The 17,131-nt window shown below is 35.9% G+C and overlaps 1 long non-coding RNA gene and 1 pseudogene across 5 annotated transcripts in view; one reads left to right on the forward strand and one right to left on the reverse strand.

Annotated features, from left to right (window-relative positions):
* Positions 1 to 382: 382 nt before the first annotated feature.
* LOC144320170 (uncharacterized) overlaps positions 383 to 17,131 on the forward strand; it is a 115,622-nt gene continuing 98,873 nt past the window's right edge. For 3 of the 5 annotated variants that reach the window (XR_013385731.1, XR_013385732.1, XR_013385733.1), the window contains exons 1-3: positions 383 to 558; positions 696 to 747; positions 5,618 to 5,710. This is a non-coding gene — a long non-coding RNA (uncharacterized LOC144320170). Of the gene's footprint in view, positions 748 to 5,617; positions 5,711 to 17,131 lie in introns of all 5 variants that reach the window. The other 2 variants (XR_013385735.1, XR_013385734.1) reach the window with 2 other exon arrangements.
* On the reverse strand, positions 5,800 to 6,787 carry LOC144320169 (SIN3-HDAC complex-associated factor-like; annotated as a pseudogene).

Consider the following 17,131-nt stretch of genomic DNA (forward strand, 5'->3'; position numbering starts at 1 on the left):
AGCTTCAAACATGGCTTCTAAGATCAAGGTTCAAGTCTTGAGTTTCTATGTATAGCTAGAAGTTTAATGGCTTTGCTGAGGGCAAATTTTCTTTATTTCAATCAAGGTAGACTCTTGCCACCAAAGCCATACATTCAGAGGATAGATAAATAAATGATTATATATATATATTTATAATATATATAATTATCCCATATATATATATATATATATAATCACCTGCATGTTTGCACAACATGTTGGATGGCTAGGTCCAAAAGTGCATTTTAGAGACAGAAAGGATCTGGTTGCAGAAGAAAGGTGACGTCATAGGATTCTGAAGGATTCTGTTGTTGTTATAGTTACAACTTAACAGTGTAAGGATAACAGACTAAATATATCCATTATAAGAGTACTTGGTTTATTTTAGCCTGGGGAGGTTGAGGGTAGAGAAATACATTTTACACCACTTGTCACTTGTCACAAGAGGCATGTTTGCATTTATAATTGAAGAAAAAAATAAAGAAGGAATATTAATACATTTCCCTTTTTTAACCCAAATTATAAAATCCCTGAAATGTAGGTGTCTGATGGCGGCTTCTTAATTTTGTATTGCTAGATTTAAAGCAACTGACAGCTTTTCAAAATAAATTTTTTAAGTAAACCTGAACAAAGAGGATAATGGGGAAATACAGTGTCTTTTTTTTTTTTTAAAGGTGAAAGTTGTGTTATGATGGTGGCTGATGAGATGTGCAGCTTATGGAGCAGGTAAGCAGATATCATTGTTGCAATATTTTAAGAGCTACGATGATGGTTTATGTGCTGTAAATACTATAGCATATTAAAAATAGTCATTTTTTAGCATACTAAATCCTAAGTTAGTTGCTCTGTAGGAATTACCCTACTGAGAAAAAAAGAATCTTTGACAATTGATGTATGTATATCCAACCATACCACACAATGCTAAACAGAGACAGAAGTCTGGAAATAGGCAACATTCCACTTGAGTTTTCAGCTGATACTGATCAATACTTGCATGTGAGAAAATTACACCAGGCTGAGAAAAGAGCCACCTGGAAGTCTTAGCAGGAAAAAAATGCCTAGCTTTCACATAATTCCTGGAATACTATTAATTTCACCAGCTGGACTAGAAGACCTCATGATTCATGGGGCACTGGATAGAACCCACATATTCTTTTTGTCTCAGTCCTGGGGGAAAATAGTCTTAGAGTGATGATAACTCTAGTCCCTCTTAACAAACGTTAAGAGTAAGACCATCTTTTCTAGCCAGATCAAACTACTTCCATGTAACATAACTATACCTCAGAACAAAACTCAAGTATACTAATAAGAATTTTAAAAAATCTAGTTCCTAAGAGGATAAGATATAAAATGTGTAATATCCAATTAAAAGTAACAGAGGGGTGGTCCAAGATGGTGGTGTGGGAAATTCTAAAGTCAATTCATTCCATGAACACATCACATCTATAGCTACATATGAAAAATTAATTCCCTCTGAAAAATGACTTGAAAATGAGCTAAACAGCTCCTTCAAAACAAACAGAAAAAAAAAGAGCCACATTGAGATGGTAGGAGAGGCAGAGGTTCAGTCTCACTACAAAGACCACTCTGGCATGACAACCTACGATCAGTAAGGATCTCAAAAATCCACAGCTTCTCTCTGAGGAGCAAGGAGTCTGTGCTCCACATCATGCACCCCAACTCTTTGAGGCCTTCGATGAGAAATAAGTCCCAAAATGTCTGGTTTTAAAAAACAATGGAACTCACGTCTAGGCAAAACAAAGGGCTGCAGGGAACCTAGATACTTTTCCTTAAAGGAGCCTCGCACAAACTCACTCACCATGGGGGCCAATACAAAGATAGGACTTTGAAAAGCACCCATAGAGTACGTGGAGATACATCTGATAACCTCAAAGCATCTGCTGGAGGAACAGGGACCTGTTGAAACTCTAAGGATGCAGATGCTGGTAGACAACATTTTTGTGTTCTCCCTCAACCTTAATAGTACCAGCAAATGTACCCTGGTCTTGCACACTCCAATGACTCTGCTAAAGATGGCAAGTGTGCCCTAGCCCTGTGCTCTCCCACTATCTCTCTAAAGCAGCAGGCACATAAAGTCTACACAGAGGATGCTTCTTGATCACTGGCTCTGTGGCTAAGAGGACTTGCATTCATGGGTCCCAGGGGGACTGTAACAATCAGAGAGATAATTCTTGGCAGTCTACCACCCACTGGGCATGACACAGTAGACTGACACATATCCCAAGTCTTTCTGTGTAAAAGGACAATTAGTTTTTCCTGGAACTGTAACGTGGGAGGCAGACTTCAGATTTTCCACATAGCTAAAGATTAAAGAGTTGTTCTCTGGGATTGTAAGCTGGAAAATACCATCTTTGTGCTCTCCCTTAGCTTCAGTACAACTCACCAGTACCTCCCAGTAAACAGTTCATACATTTGTCTGAAGCCCCAACTATTGCTACTGCTGCTCAGGAGACATCTTCTGACCACCTGGTCTCAAGGCGAGCAGGGTTTTAAATTGCAGTTCCATGGGACTGCGTTTATTTGCATAATTTAAAAAGACTGCCTGAGAGTCTTGACTTCATATCACCCTGAAACTAGGTGCTGACTGAGACTCCTTTGGAATCCTGGCAATCTTGGCATACCCTCAATACCTGCAACCTATCAAAAAATCAACCTGCTTAAATAACAAAGGTACAAGAGACAACCATGAGCTAGGGCAGTTTATCTCCTACATAAGGTCACTCCTTCAGGACTCAGAGAAGTGATTATTTCATCTAACAGAAAGAAGCATACAGAGAGTCAAGCAAAATGAGAAAACAGTGGAATATATTCCAAATGAAAGAAAAAATATAAACTCTCAAGAAAAAAAAAATCTTAATGAACTAGAAATAAGTAATTTACCTAATAAATAGTTCAGAGTAATAGTCATAAACATGCTCACCAAACTTAAGAAAAGAAAGGATGAACACCATGAGAACATCAATAAAAAAGAAAATATAAGAAAATACCAAACAGAAGTCATGGAGCTGGAGAATACAATAACTGCGCCCAAAAATACATTAGAGTTGTTCAAATGCATATTAGATGAAACAGAAGAAAGGATCAGTGAGTTACAAGACAGGGCAGTGAAACTCACCCAACAGACCAGAAAAATTTAAAAATATATATTTTTTAAAGTGAAGATAGCTTAAGGATCTATTGGATAACATCAAGTAGAATGACATTCCTATTATAGGGGTCCCAGAAAGAGCAGAGAGAGAGAAAGTTAAAAATATATATATTTGAAGAAATAAAATATCACTAACCTGGAGAAGGAAACAGGCATCCAAAGCCAGGAATCCCAGAGAGTTTCAAATAAAGAACCCAAAAGATTCACATCAACACACATTATAATTAAAATGTCAAAAGTTAAAGATAGTACCTGAAAAACAAGAGAAGAATAAATTGTTATATACAGAAGAATCCTCATAAAACTATCTGCATATTTTTCTGTGAAAAAATTGTAAGCTATAAGGGAGTAGCTCAATACAGTCAAAGGACAGAAAATAAAGAAAAAACTCCCAACCAAGTTTATTCTATCCAGGCAGATTATCATTCACAACTGAACAGTGATGTAATTTTCCAGTTAAGAAAAAACTAAAGAAGGAGATCCCTGGGTGGCTCAGCGGTTTAGCACCTGCCTTCAGCCCAGGGCATGATCCTGGAGACTGGGGATCAAGTCCCACATCAGGCTCCCTGCATGGAGCCTGCTTCTCCCTCTGCCTGTGTCTCTGCCTCTCTGTGTGTGTTTCTCTCATGAATAAATAAATAAAATCTTTTAAAAAATAATACCAAAAAACTAAAGGAGTTCATCTTCTCTAAATTGGCCTTATGAGAAACATTAAAGTTTTACGATGAAAAGAAAGGGCATTAATTAATAACAAGAAATTATATAATAATATAAATCTCACCGATAAAAGTAAATGCACAGTAAAGGTAGATAAATTACTTATAAAGCTAATACAAAGGTTAAAAAACAAAAATAGTAAAAATAACTAATTGTAATAATCAATTAAGGAACACACAAAAAGAGGTCAACGGTGACATCAAAAACAATAAAACATAAGAGGAGATTAAAATGTAATTTTAGGGGTGCCTGGGTGGCTCAGTCAATTAAGTATCTGCCTTCAGCTCAGGTCATGATCTCCAAGTCCTGGGATCAAGCCCTGAATCAGGCTTCCTGCTTTCCTGCCTCTGCTCATGTTTTCTCTCACACTCTCTCACTTGCTCTCTCTCTCTCTCTCTCTCTCTCAAATAAAGAAATAAATCTAAAAAAAAAAAATAAATTAATTAAATAACTGCTTCGGAATTGGGATGCCCAGTTGCAAACTCGGACCTTCACCTTCATATGAGTTGAATATTTTTTTAAATGAATAAATCTTTGAATTTTATTTTTAGCAAATCAAAAATACTAGGTCTTATAATAATTACCAGTCCTGACAAGCAATAAAATTTATATCCCCATTTTCTAAAAAGAGTCACTGGCATCTCATAAATAGTATTCTAGACCAGGAAGTCAAGAGCATTTAACTTCTTCACAATTCTATTTTTAAGAATTGAATTTTAAATAAGGGTCTGCCAATATATTTACCATTGGATATTATCTGACTTTTTTTTCCCTTTTAGTAGAATTTTATTTTAATACAGAGTGGAAAAACAACAATGACAAAAAAAAAAAAAAAAGAAAGAAATCCTAATAGGTTAAAACAAGCCAACCACTCGACACAAATAAAACGTTCACAAAAGTCAACTGAATTAATCCAGAGCTAAAGCTGAATTGTGCAGATTTTTGAAGTCTCCAGTCATGTAACACAAACAAAAGTCAACTATTTACACACTAGGCAAGCCCTCTAAGGAATGTGCCCCAAGAAGCATTCACTTTTATTTCTTTGTATGACATCCTGAAGACTTGCACATTTTTTCAGATAATTTAACCTTTTTAATAGAACGTGATCTCTACCATGTGGTAACTGCTCATCCTAAAACTTGACATTTCCCCAGAGGAGCTTGCATTCTTCTTTAGAAGTTTCAATATAGATTAAAAGCTTTTATCAAATATCAATGTGGAGAGAGGTGACATGGGATGCAACACATATATAGTCAGGTTACCTCTCTGTAGATTTAGAGACTACCCCTTCATGGTATTTGCACCAGAGTTTAGTCCGTCCTGCCTTGTATTCAGTAGTATATAGTATATAGGTTTGAATCATCAGAACTTTGGCAAGACCTTATTTTTTCAGAATTATTAACAACTACCTCTAGGGGAAAGTCCATGTTACTGAGTCACGACAAATTTATTGTCATGAAGGAAAACAAGTATACCCAGCCAGCTTAAAAAAATGCCCCAACCACTGCTTCTCACTATAGAAAGACTAAAACTACATATGTTTATCATACAACAAATCCCATCTCTGTTCCCTGAAATTCCCCTAGTTTCATTCATTAGAAGGGGATTAGAAAAAAAAAAAGACTTATAAAGCACATTAGAGCAGAATTCAGCTTTCCTGTGAAACATTCAGTATCTTAAATATTATGTACATTTCTTTTTTTCTTCTAGTAAGTTAGACACTGGCTTCAGAGTTTGTGGAACTGGAGGAGAAAAAACCCCATTCAAAACTCTTCTAGAAATTGTCTTTTGGCAGAATAGCAGGTATGCAAGTTAAAAATAGGAGGGTTTTGTTGCTTTGGTTTTTTTCCAAAATTTAAATCATTTTTGTGCCCTTTCTACCTAAACTTCAGTCACCACTCCTGAGTGGAGATGGGCAAAGGCTCTGGCCCCTGCTCCTCCCGTTTCTCAGCAGCTGCTTTCTCTTATTGCTGCAGCCAAGCTTGAATAGATGTGTGTCAATGAGGACTTTCCCCAGATGGCCTTTATAGATAATCCCACAACACATTTTCTGTCTGTTCTAGTATGTGAGATCTAAAAAGGGAAAAACTGGCATTGTGTTAGAGCCAGAGGCCATCTGTGTCTGAGCCATCATCTCACTGGTTACTCCAACAAGGAGATTGAGCTGAGGAGGCCCTTGAGGTGGTACTATGAGCATCAGCATTGTGACACTTAAATTCCTTCTGTAGTTTACTGATCTGGTGAGTTTTTATTCTGTTTCCAGAAAGAGTTTTCACTTTCTTTGGTTTCAGTGTAGTCTTCAGACTGGGTCCTGCCCTTGCAGGACCACGTGGTCCTACCACGTGATTCCAGTTTTCTTTCTTTCCTTCTCTCTTTCTCTCTTTCCCTCTTTCTCTCTTTCTCTCTCTCTTTCTTTCTTTCTTTCTTTTTTTCTTTCTTTTTTTCTTTCTTTCTTTCTTTCTTTCTTTCTTTCTTTCTTTCTTTCTTTTCTTTCTTTCTTTCTTTCTTCTTTCTTTTTTTCTTTCTTTCTTTTCTTTCTCTTCTTTCTTTCTTCTTTCTTTCTTTCTTTCTTTCTTTCTTTCTTTCTTTCTTTCTTTCTTTCTTTCCCTTTCTTTTTTTCTTTCTATCCTGCTGACAATTTCTTCCATCTTTTCACAAGCAGGACATGGGCATTACAAGTGTCTCCTGAATGAATCTCATGCAACCCAAAACAGCTCTGGAAGTCCTTTTCATAGCATTTACTGTCAGTGAATCTAGAACTGGAAGACTTAGCTCTGCAAATACAGCAGCCCTCTATACTCCGGTACATCTTTGGCTTATGAAAACCAAACATCTTTTCTTCTGGGCAATAGTTTTCCACAGGAAGCCGTTCCATGCACAATAACATTCCCAAAGTGCACCGTGCATGCCAAACCAACCCCCCTTCTAATCACTCCCTTCTTCTCAACTGCCTTGTCTAGAAAGATTGTCTCCTGCATTTCTGCAGTAGCATGCTACCACTGGCCGGGAAGGCTGTAGATTCTGCTTTCCTATCTGACTCGTTTGTAGCAAAAAGGGGAGGAGGAGGTGGAGGGGGTAAGGAGGAGAAGGAGGAGAAAAGAAAACTTTATTCCAGCTAGATATTTTCTCCAATCCTTCAGTTTTCTTAAGGCACCAGAAGTCTGTTGAGATAAGACTCATGAAGTTATCACTACAATTTTGGTCATTTTAAGCTAACATTAAAATTATTAAAATGTTGGACTTCCCTTCATTAATGAGTAATTTATTGGCTGTATTTCAACCAAGCAAAGGTAAAAGAGATGACTTCTTTGTGTAAATACTTGTAGGATGCATTGGGGGAAATATTTTGTCATAACTAAATGGGTCTCCACTGACAGTTACACATTAAGATTTCATTCCACCATCAAGAACAACTAATAAGCATTTCTCTCATTTCTAATATAAATAGTCTGAGGAGTCCATATCTCTTCAGATGTCAGAGAAATAGTTTTAATTTTTTGTTAATTAGAGAGTGTGTGGTTTATTTGAATTTAGTTGCTCTTTGATGGAACAAGCACCATATTTTGACTTGGAATTAACATTTAGTCCTGTTGCCTAAATTTTTGCCCTAGAGGAATTTTTATAAGGATTTGGAAACTCTCAACTCCTCTCCAGGTGCCATAGGAATAAGTGCTTTTTTTAAGGAAGTGAAATAATGGCTCAGAAATCTACAAAAGACACTATTCAAAAGACTATTCAACTAATTAATCCTTTATTATATGACTAAAATAACAGTTAATAATTAGTTATTACCTATAATTGTTTTTAGCAAATCTTTAAATCGGTTACCTTTCCTTGAACTATTTCAAAGACCTGAACAGAACCAGAATTCCCCTGACCATTTTATCTACCCATCATCTTTGAGCAGGTGGACTAAGAGAGGACCATTCATCATTTAACCCTATAGATACAATCTCATCACTATCCTTCTTTTTTTTTTCTTTTTTTAGAAAAAAGAAGGATATATATATATATATATATATAACTGAAATCATATCATGCTTTCCCTCCTCATCTTTTGTAAATGATAAACAATATCTCACAGTAAAATAGATTAAGCCTTACGGTATCATGCTCTCCTAGTGACAGTATATCAAATCTGATTTCTCATAAATGAAGCAAACATTGCCAAAAGGAAAATACCTAAGGGCTATCACTATAGGCTGATGCAGCACTGCTCGAGGTCCCCTGGCATATTCCATCATCTGAAACAAAACTAATGATGTTTTAAATATTAAATGAGTTTACTTATGCCAGGCTTTCAGAATAGAACCTGACGTATAGAATACATGTCATATAATTCAATATCTTAGTTGCTGGTATTGGAAATCTTCACATTTGTGCATTATCCAAGGCAACATGAAAGAAAGAGGTCTTTGTCTTTCCGCCTTTTCAACAGTGCAGGATCAGTAAAATAATGTCACTGGTACAATATCAACACGAGTTCAAAAATGGCTGGTATGGATTATTTTTACCCCTAGCAGATTCAGAGCATTTTAAATTCTTATTAATTTGGGTAATATGCTTGCTTTGGAATTCATTTTATGAGTTTAATTTCCAACTTTATGGACTCTTCATTTTGTATTAGCTTCCTATATAATGCAGATAAATATATTTCATTTAGATTCAACCGGATTAAGATGATTTACAAACTAGGATTGTTTCCAATTCTCCAGGGCACCACTATATTAAACCTGGCCCATATTCAGTGATACAAACACTGTGTACTCCTGAGCTGTCCGTTTCTCCCCATTTAAAGAGAAAGCCTGGTGATTATAGATTCCCAACCTTTGTAGGCTCAGGTCTTTATGCAGACTTTAAAGGTAATCTTAATCTTATTAATTACATCCTAATTCTCTAGTCCAGTGTTGGATTGTCTGTTCTTTTCCTAACATTAAAAATAAATCCACTATGTAAAATATGTTTCCTTAATATTTATTTCAGTCCAGTGCCTGATTTCTTCAGTACAACAACTTTATCCTTCCTAGAGTTGAGTGAACTCTTTTTTTTCTTTTTAAGATTTTATTTATTTATTCATGAGAGACACAGAGAGAGGCAGAGACATAGGCAGAGGGAGAAGCTGGCTCCCTATTTAGGAGCCTGATGCGGTACTCCATCTCAGGACCCTGGGATCACAGCCTGAGCCAAAGGCAGATACCCAAACACTGAGCCACTCAGGTACCCCTGAACTTGTCTTATATACTCTCATTTTAACCTTCAGAAACTTCTCAAATTTATGAATGGATATTGTTCACAATAATTGAGTTTAACTGTAGAAGAGGTATAACAGTCAATGCTTGGCAAATAGGAAGTAGTAAGGAACTATTGGTTGTTAAAATTGCTAAGGATTGGGATTTGGGGATAGCCCCTTACTCTGGCATGGGCTGCTGTTACAGGTCCAGTTCTCACAAGCAGATACACTGGAGGGATCTTGTGTGTTGCTTCCCACTAGAAGAAGCAGACTTTGTGTAGGGGACCACATATTGGAAAAATCAAATATGTCAGCTAAAGATTTTTTTTTAATTAATATGATTATAAAGTCTTAAATTATATCTTTTATGCCCTCATTAAGCTATATAATCAGTATTTCCTGGATTCTCAGCTGCTACATTCACTTCTGTGGTTTGATTCCCTGGTTGTTAATCCTAACAATTTGCATTTGGCTAAAGGGAGTGTTAGTTTTATTTTATTGGCCAAAGAGTGTACCATGTTTATGCAAACCAAATTGTTCTAAGGTCCCTGACACAAGTGGTAAGAATAACAACGTTGCAATTGTAGCAATGTTTTCCTTACCTGAATATGAGTTTACTTTAGAACGAGGATTGTTGTAAGTAAGCTTCCTAGCTTGCAACTCATAAATATGTGGCTTTCCAGACTTCATAGAAAAAGAAAATTGAGTTAGTACTTCATAGGGTATGGATTGATGCTTCCTTCGCCCAGTATGACTTACAGAAGTCACATAGTCTGGAAGCTACCTTAGGCGGGAACAGGAGGGCCTAACATTTATCAATAAGCTGTAAAAGGCAAGGACTATAGCACTGAAAATCACAGAGCTGAAAGCTGAAGCAACAAATGTGTTCATGTTCACACATTTGGGAGAGTTACCCTGACTGTCCCGTATATAAACCCATGACTAGCTGCTAGCAGGACATATGTGTGCCACACCCCCAGTTAGTGCTCACCTCCCTGTGAGGATGGAGGGAAGCTCTGGCTAGAGCTCCTTATGTAGGTCTCTATGTGGATATCGCTAAGAGTAAGTCAGAGAGATCCACACAGGAAGCAGCTCAGTGTGTTCCCTGTGGTTGGATGCACCAGAATAAGGCAAGGCCTGGGGATTTTTTTCATTCTTATCAACAGAAGAAAAGGAAAAAAAATTCTGATTTGAGACTGTTCTGGCCTAGGAAAGTGTGGCTATGTGACGATGTATGGTATACAAAAATACTCTTAGACCTAATCAAATCATGTGTCTTTCTAAATTTTACTGATTGCTCCCTTCTTCAAACTCTTTCCAAATATCCTATCTATATTTCTTATGTGAGCACTTAAAAATGAGTCTTTATGAATCTCCTTCGTATTTTTTTCTTAGGGGTTGAGTCCAAAAGCTCCTTAGGGGTTCAGAAAAAAACATGGTTGCTACTCATTTCTTCCAATATTCAGTTGAACGCAAAGTTGGTGACTCATTTAGTTTTTGCAATAGTTTGAATTGTTTCCTCTGAAAGGCCTGGATTTTGGTTCCTCCTTCTTATTTTCCCGCAGTAAACTAGGGGCAATTTCTTCTTCATCAATCCTGTTTAATATCCTCTCACTGTTCCTAGGTCAAATGGAGAAGACAAATGCACCTACTTTAGATTTGTGTTTAAGAAATTAACATGCTATGACACAAGTCAGCTGTAGAAGCCAGGGATGAAATTTGAAAGGCTGAAGAGGTAGTGATGAGCAGCCAGGCTAGAAGTTTTTAGGTCAGTGAGGAGCAGTGTGGGAAAATGGATTTGTACTCTACTCCCGTTCTTCCTGTCAGCAATTATGCCATTTAGGGCAAGCATTAAAAATAAAGGAAACAATATAATACTTTGAAAAATCATAAATTGCAAACAAAAAGATAATACTGGCAAGGAGATACACAAATTACAGGAACACCATGTTACGGCTCCTAATTTTGTATCCAAGTAAACCACATTATTGCAGCATTATTTCTAAAGGCACAATTAGTATTCCCAAGTGTGGATAGCACTAAGAGATACTTTGTATATAAATTTTACCATTACAACATTCTCTCCCAACACAATATATCATCTAAAAGTCAGGCTTCATTCCATCTGCATATGATATAACTACTCAGAAATATATATGGTTATAGACAAAAATCCACATAGTTTCATGGTAACCAAGCAATTACAATGTATACATCTATAAGAAGGTTATTAAATTTGATGTGAGAAAACAAATTAGTCTAACTGTATATATATATACATATATATATATATGGCATTCATTTTTATTGTAGTATTAAGTCCACAAATATAAGTTGTATTTTACTTCTTAATGTAATTCTAACCAAAAAAAAAAAAAAAAGGAATTTGAAGCAACTGTGATGTATCTAGAGGAGTACTGAACATAAAAGGTAAAAACATAAAACTTAAAATACGGAGGTCCAGACTTGTCTATTTTTTTAAAGGTTTTATTTATTTATTCACTAGAGACACAGAGAGAGAGAGGCAGGGACCTAGAAAGAGGGAGAAACAGGCTCCTATGGGACCTGATCCCAGGACCCCAAGATCATGACCTGAGCCACAGACAGAAGCTCAACCACTGAGCCACCCAGGTGCCCTCCAGACTCAAGTTTTATTTCTGCAATTTATTCACAGTGTAATATAGAGAAAACCATTTAACTTTGTGAACCTGAGTATTTTCATCCATAAAAGAGAAGGAATATTTTGCAGTGTAAGGCAAGTGGCTACTCAGCACTTAGGAAGACTGATCTCGATGTTGTACAGATGGATGGACACAAAATCTAAAAGAACCATGACATTCCTCCTTCAAGCCCAGCATTCGGCAGATATACTGAGGACCTCCTGTGCTGAACACAAGCAGTAAAAGGGTGACTATGCCATACATCGTAGTACATATTTATTTTGATTTGTATAAAAATATATACACAAATACACAGACACAAACACTCACACACAGGTGAAACACCCCAAAATGTTAATAGTTGTTAACTGTAGATCATGATGTTAAATTCCTTGGTTAAGGTGTTTTCTATTTCTTAGATTATATATAGAATACATTTTTTAAGCCTTGGAGTCACACAGCAAAATCATTGTGATTTATTAATCACTTTATAGGACAATTTTGTTATTCAGAAATTTGCATGTTTCATTCAGAAATGAGCATGTTTGGGCTCATTTTATAACAGCAATTTCTAAGAAGACCCTTGCTTCCTTCCTTCCTTCCTTCCTTCCTTCCTTCCTTCCTTCCTTCCTTCGACAAGCAAGTCTTAATATCCCCATTTCCTCATCTCTAAAATTAAAATAATGAAAATACCTCTTAGGGTCACTTAAGCTTAGAATATGTAATTTTAGAAAGGTCTATGCAAGTGTTCTTGCATTTTCACTGTTACAATCTTTGGGAGAATGAGAATGACTTCACTGCTTCTAGGAGAAAAGGAGCAAAATATTTTAAGAAATGAGATTAGTATCCCCCACACCCATGCCTTCACCAGAAGTCTTAATCTTAGTTTACACAGCAGCAATGGCACACACCTGAGGGCAGAGATGACCCACTTTAAGGACAGGTTAACTCAATGTTAAGCAACTTCTATTGTTAAAAGCCAAATTTACTTGTATTAGCAAAATGTAAATAAATAATTTGGAACTCTAATTGGCTCAGATTTTCTGAAAGACAGTATGAAAAAAATTATACATAGATACATTCATCTTCTTAAAATCTTAAAATAACTGAACTTGGACCTAGTATTTTTTACTTCTAGGTAATTTCCACTAAGAAAATCATTAGTTGCTTGTGTAAAATTAACACATTTTACATTACTTATAATATTCAAAAAGTAACCACCTATACTGATGATTCTTAACAGGGTAATATTGGCATTTGTGGATACATTTTATTTATGTGCCTGGCTTGTGCATTGCAGGAGATTTAATACTGATTTCCTTCATCCATTAAATGTCAGAAATGCCCCCACACTAACCCCACAGAATGATACACACACAGTCATATATACACACATATACATATATATACACATATATACATACATACATTATATATACATATATATATTTAATACATATATAAAGAGAGATTTTATATATGTAAAATCTCCCAGGTGAATAACATTGCTGCTCTTTGAGATGTGGAAGTCTAAACATTTGCCAGAGAGCACTGGTTAAATAAATGTTGGTATATCCATTTATGAATCTTTGTGCTACGTTTTAAAAAATTATTCCTTGACTTGGGAGTAGAGTTTGCATTATAATTTATTATGCACACACAAGCACATATCTCCACATACACAAACATATTCAGTTTATATTTATATACCTCTAATACTCAGTGGCATACACAATCGGGGGCGGGGGAGGTATTTTTCTCATGTGTCAAAAGGTTTGTGGTTAGCAGTCCAGGTAGTTTTTCTTAACCAACAATATCCTATGATTTCTTTCTCAACATCACAAGATAATTTTTTTGAATCCTATGAATCATGTCCTTAACGCAGGGAAGAAAAAATGAGAATAGTAAAAGGTAAAGTGTCAAAGGGGTTTGCCTTTGTTAACATCCCATTGGTCAGAACTGAGGCCTATGTCTACCATAGCTTCAGGGAAGTCTCAGAAGTTGAATCCTTGTGAAGGACCCATTGCTCAAACAAAATTGTTATTTCATTATATCAGAAGAAAAGGATCCTTGAAGGCAGATAACCTACCATCATTCTTCCACTTAAAGAAACACACAAAGATGTTTCCTCTTATCATCAATTGTCTTTTTCTATCTTTTTCATTTTTTTTCATGATTATAAAGCATATTATGCATTGTAGTTCCTCCGTAATATCTATTCTTCCTCTCCCAATCGGGTACACAGAGCAAGGGTCTTGGACCAAAAGAAGTCATTTGCTTCATTAATAGGAAATTGAATTCAAGCAGGAAGAAAGATGGGAGAACATGGGAAAATCATGATCTTAAGAAAGAAAGCAGCCCATCTCAACTAATACTAAGAAGCAAGTACACTGGGGGTAGGAGTGAGAATTGAGAAGATGCTATGAAGGTGCGGGAACACTTCTCAGGCAAGAATCAATTGCTAACATCCAAGGTGGAGAAATACTGAAAGCCTCAAAAGGAAGAAAAAGCTGATAAGATGTCACCAAGTCCTTGGGCTTCCTATGCAACACCATTTCAATAGTCGGAGAGCTGGGTGCAAAAGCAAAGCCTGAGAGAGCAGTGTTGGGGAGGCTGATGACCTTGGACTTTCTGAAACACATTTCCTAATTATAATTTAATCTTGTTAGCCAAATTCAGTTCTCATTTGTTCCCCTTTTCCCCTCAAGAGGCTTCTTCATAAGCAGTACTTACAGAGATGTGAAGAGACAAATTTCTGTTTTGAGAATTTGGGGAAAGAAGAAAAATATTTGCCTTTGATAACTTCTTTTCAAAATCATCTCAGAGATATTTTCAGGCTTGGAAAGTACAAGCCAATGAATTAATGCATTTTAAGGAATTTTTTTTAAAAAATGCATGTCTTCCTGTCCTTTCAAAAAAGCCACAGTGTACATGAAGACTGAATGATAAGAAAATAAACTTAACCTCTTTGATTAAGCTCATTTGCAAAGAGCCTTAATTAAGCTCTTTACATTCTTATTCTTTTTTCCCCCACTAATCTCCAAAGAGGCAAAGAAAGGTTAAACCTATACAAAAGAATGGAAAATTATGAGAAATGGAGGTATTAAGCATATTGTTCTTGATTAGAAAGTCCTTTCGTAAAGGACTTCCTTTGGTTATTTACCCTTTCTTTTTGTTTTATTGGAGCAGCCATTTACCTTGTTCCTTCATGAACCAAACTCTTCAAAAGAGCCTTATAACGATCATTCTAGCAATTTGCCTTGTGAATTCCAGGATCATTTATTTCAGTCTAACATTGCTATTTCTTCCAGTGTATTTTTGAAATTGTGTTTCATATTTTTTGTTTTTAATTCAAGATGATCTAGGAATTCTTCCCCCTACTCTCTCTTTTCCTCCTTTACTCTCTCCTCTGGGAGTCACAGTTTCACATTCAGTAATATATTTATAGGACTCTTTTGATTGCAAGTGACAGGAAACCCAACCCAGACTAGCTTAACCAGATTCAAACACAGAACCTGTTCTTGTTATTTTGCCTCTGTTTCTCTCTGTGTTGGCATAATCCTCACTCAGGTTCTCTACCATTTCATAATGGTAAGAGAATGAATAACTCCAAGCTGACTTCCATTAGGATTTTAAGTCCATTGGGTAAGAAAACGTACCATTATTGTTCACTCTAGCTACCAAAATCATGGACCAATTGCTCAGTTGGGAATGCATAACAATAGTTTAGCAAGATCAAGGTCACATCTATACCTTTGCAATAGGGTGAGGTCAGCCTTTCCCAAAACAATGTGGTTCAAGTCCAGTAGTGGTAATAAAAGGTGATTTCAGATACTGGTATAAGGTAAAGGATCTATATTCTGACAAGATGAAAACAATCAGGAACATATACAGTGGAATTACTTAAAGTTCTAGTTTGAAGGACTAAGGAAGTCTCTTACATCTGTTTAGAGCAAGATTAGGTTACAAAATATTCTCCTGTCACTATCTATGGAACTTGAACTAGTGTTTATATCATAATAAATCAGGAACCTAACTGCATATATGGGAAAAGAAGAAATGGGGAATTCCACGCTTTCTCTAGTAGATCCTGGCAGTTTCACAGTGATTGCAGTCCCACAAATGGCAGAATTGACCATTTAGAGTCTGAATGTACACATAGCTTATATGTAAGCAATTGCCTTTCTACGTTCAAGTTCCTGTATATAGGCTGAATCTGATTGAAGACTTATATGAAGGCAACCTATGTTTCCCTCAGGAGACTTAAGAACTTTCATGGAATACTAGTGTCATTCTGTGCCACATACAGAAAATCTAGAAATACAAAATTTGTATTACGTTGTAGTGTTCCTCTGATATTCCTTTCTACCCTCCCTCAATTTTTCTTCTTAAACCTAAGTCATGTTTATTATAATGTGTTCTTCTGAAGGATGAAGTCAGACTTAGGAGCCAAGAGATCTTGGTTTTAGGACTGACTTGGATACTTGCTGTTTGGACAATTCTGGTCAAGGTCTCTTTCTCATCTTCTTGCTTATCTTCAAATGTAGCACTTTGGAGTAAATAGTCAAAAATCTTCCTTGAAAATTATGTGTTTATTCTAGATTTTATTAGAACCTATATCTTCCTCTTTACTATAAGTAAACTGATTAGAATTTTTCACCAAAATTTTATTTCATCATACAGTTCTAAAAATCAAACTTAATGCTTCTCTAGAAAGGAAAAATTAAAAAAAAAAAAAAACTATGGATTTAATTTATCTCGACTTGCTGTTTTTCCTTTCTGGTTATACTGGTACTCACTTCTTTTCTTCCTAGACACCTTTCATTTTTTTTCCTCCATATAGAGGACCCCAGCTTCCAACATGTGGCTACTGACCTGAGCCAGCTAAAAACTAATAGCTAAAATCCTGGATCTTTGCCCAGCTGGACCAGAGAAGCCGACACAATATGTTTCTGTCTTGGGAAAGGCTCTGGAAACAAAATTAATACAACTTAAAAAGATAAATTCTTTTTAAAATTCTTCAAGTTTGTTTCAAATCGCATAGTAAAATTTGTGGGACATAATATTAAAACTAGTAATTTATTTCATTCAAAAGAACAAGATGGAAATCACTAAGGCAGCTACAAATGCATAGGAAGAAACATCCACAACACTTGATCATTCCACCCTTTCAACACTTTAAAGCATAAATATTGTCAGTAAAGTTATCCAATTAAGAAACATACTTTTGACACCTAAAAACGAACAGAGTTGAGGACACATGCTTCCCAATTTTGAAACTTACTGTAAAATATAATCAAGACAGTGTGGTGCTAACATAAGGATAGATATATA

This window comes from Canis aureus, chromosome 9 (assembly GCF_053574225.1).
Source record: "Canis aureus isolate CA01 chromosome 9, VMU_Caureus_v.1.0, whole genome shotgun sequence".
NCBI lineage: Eukaryota > Metazoa > Chordata > Mammalia > Carnivora > Canidae > Canis > Canis aureus.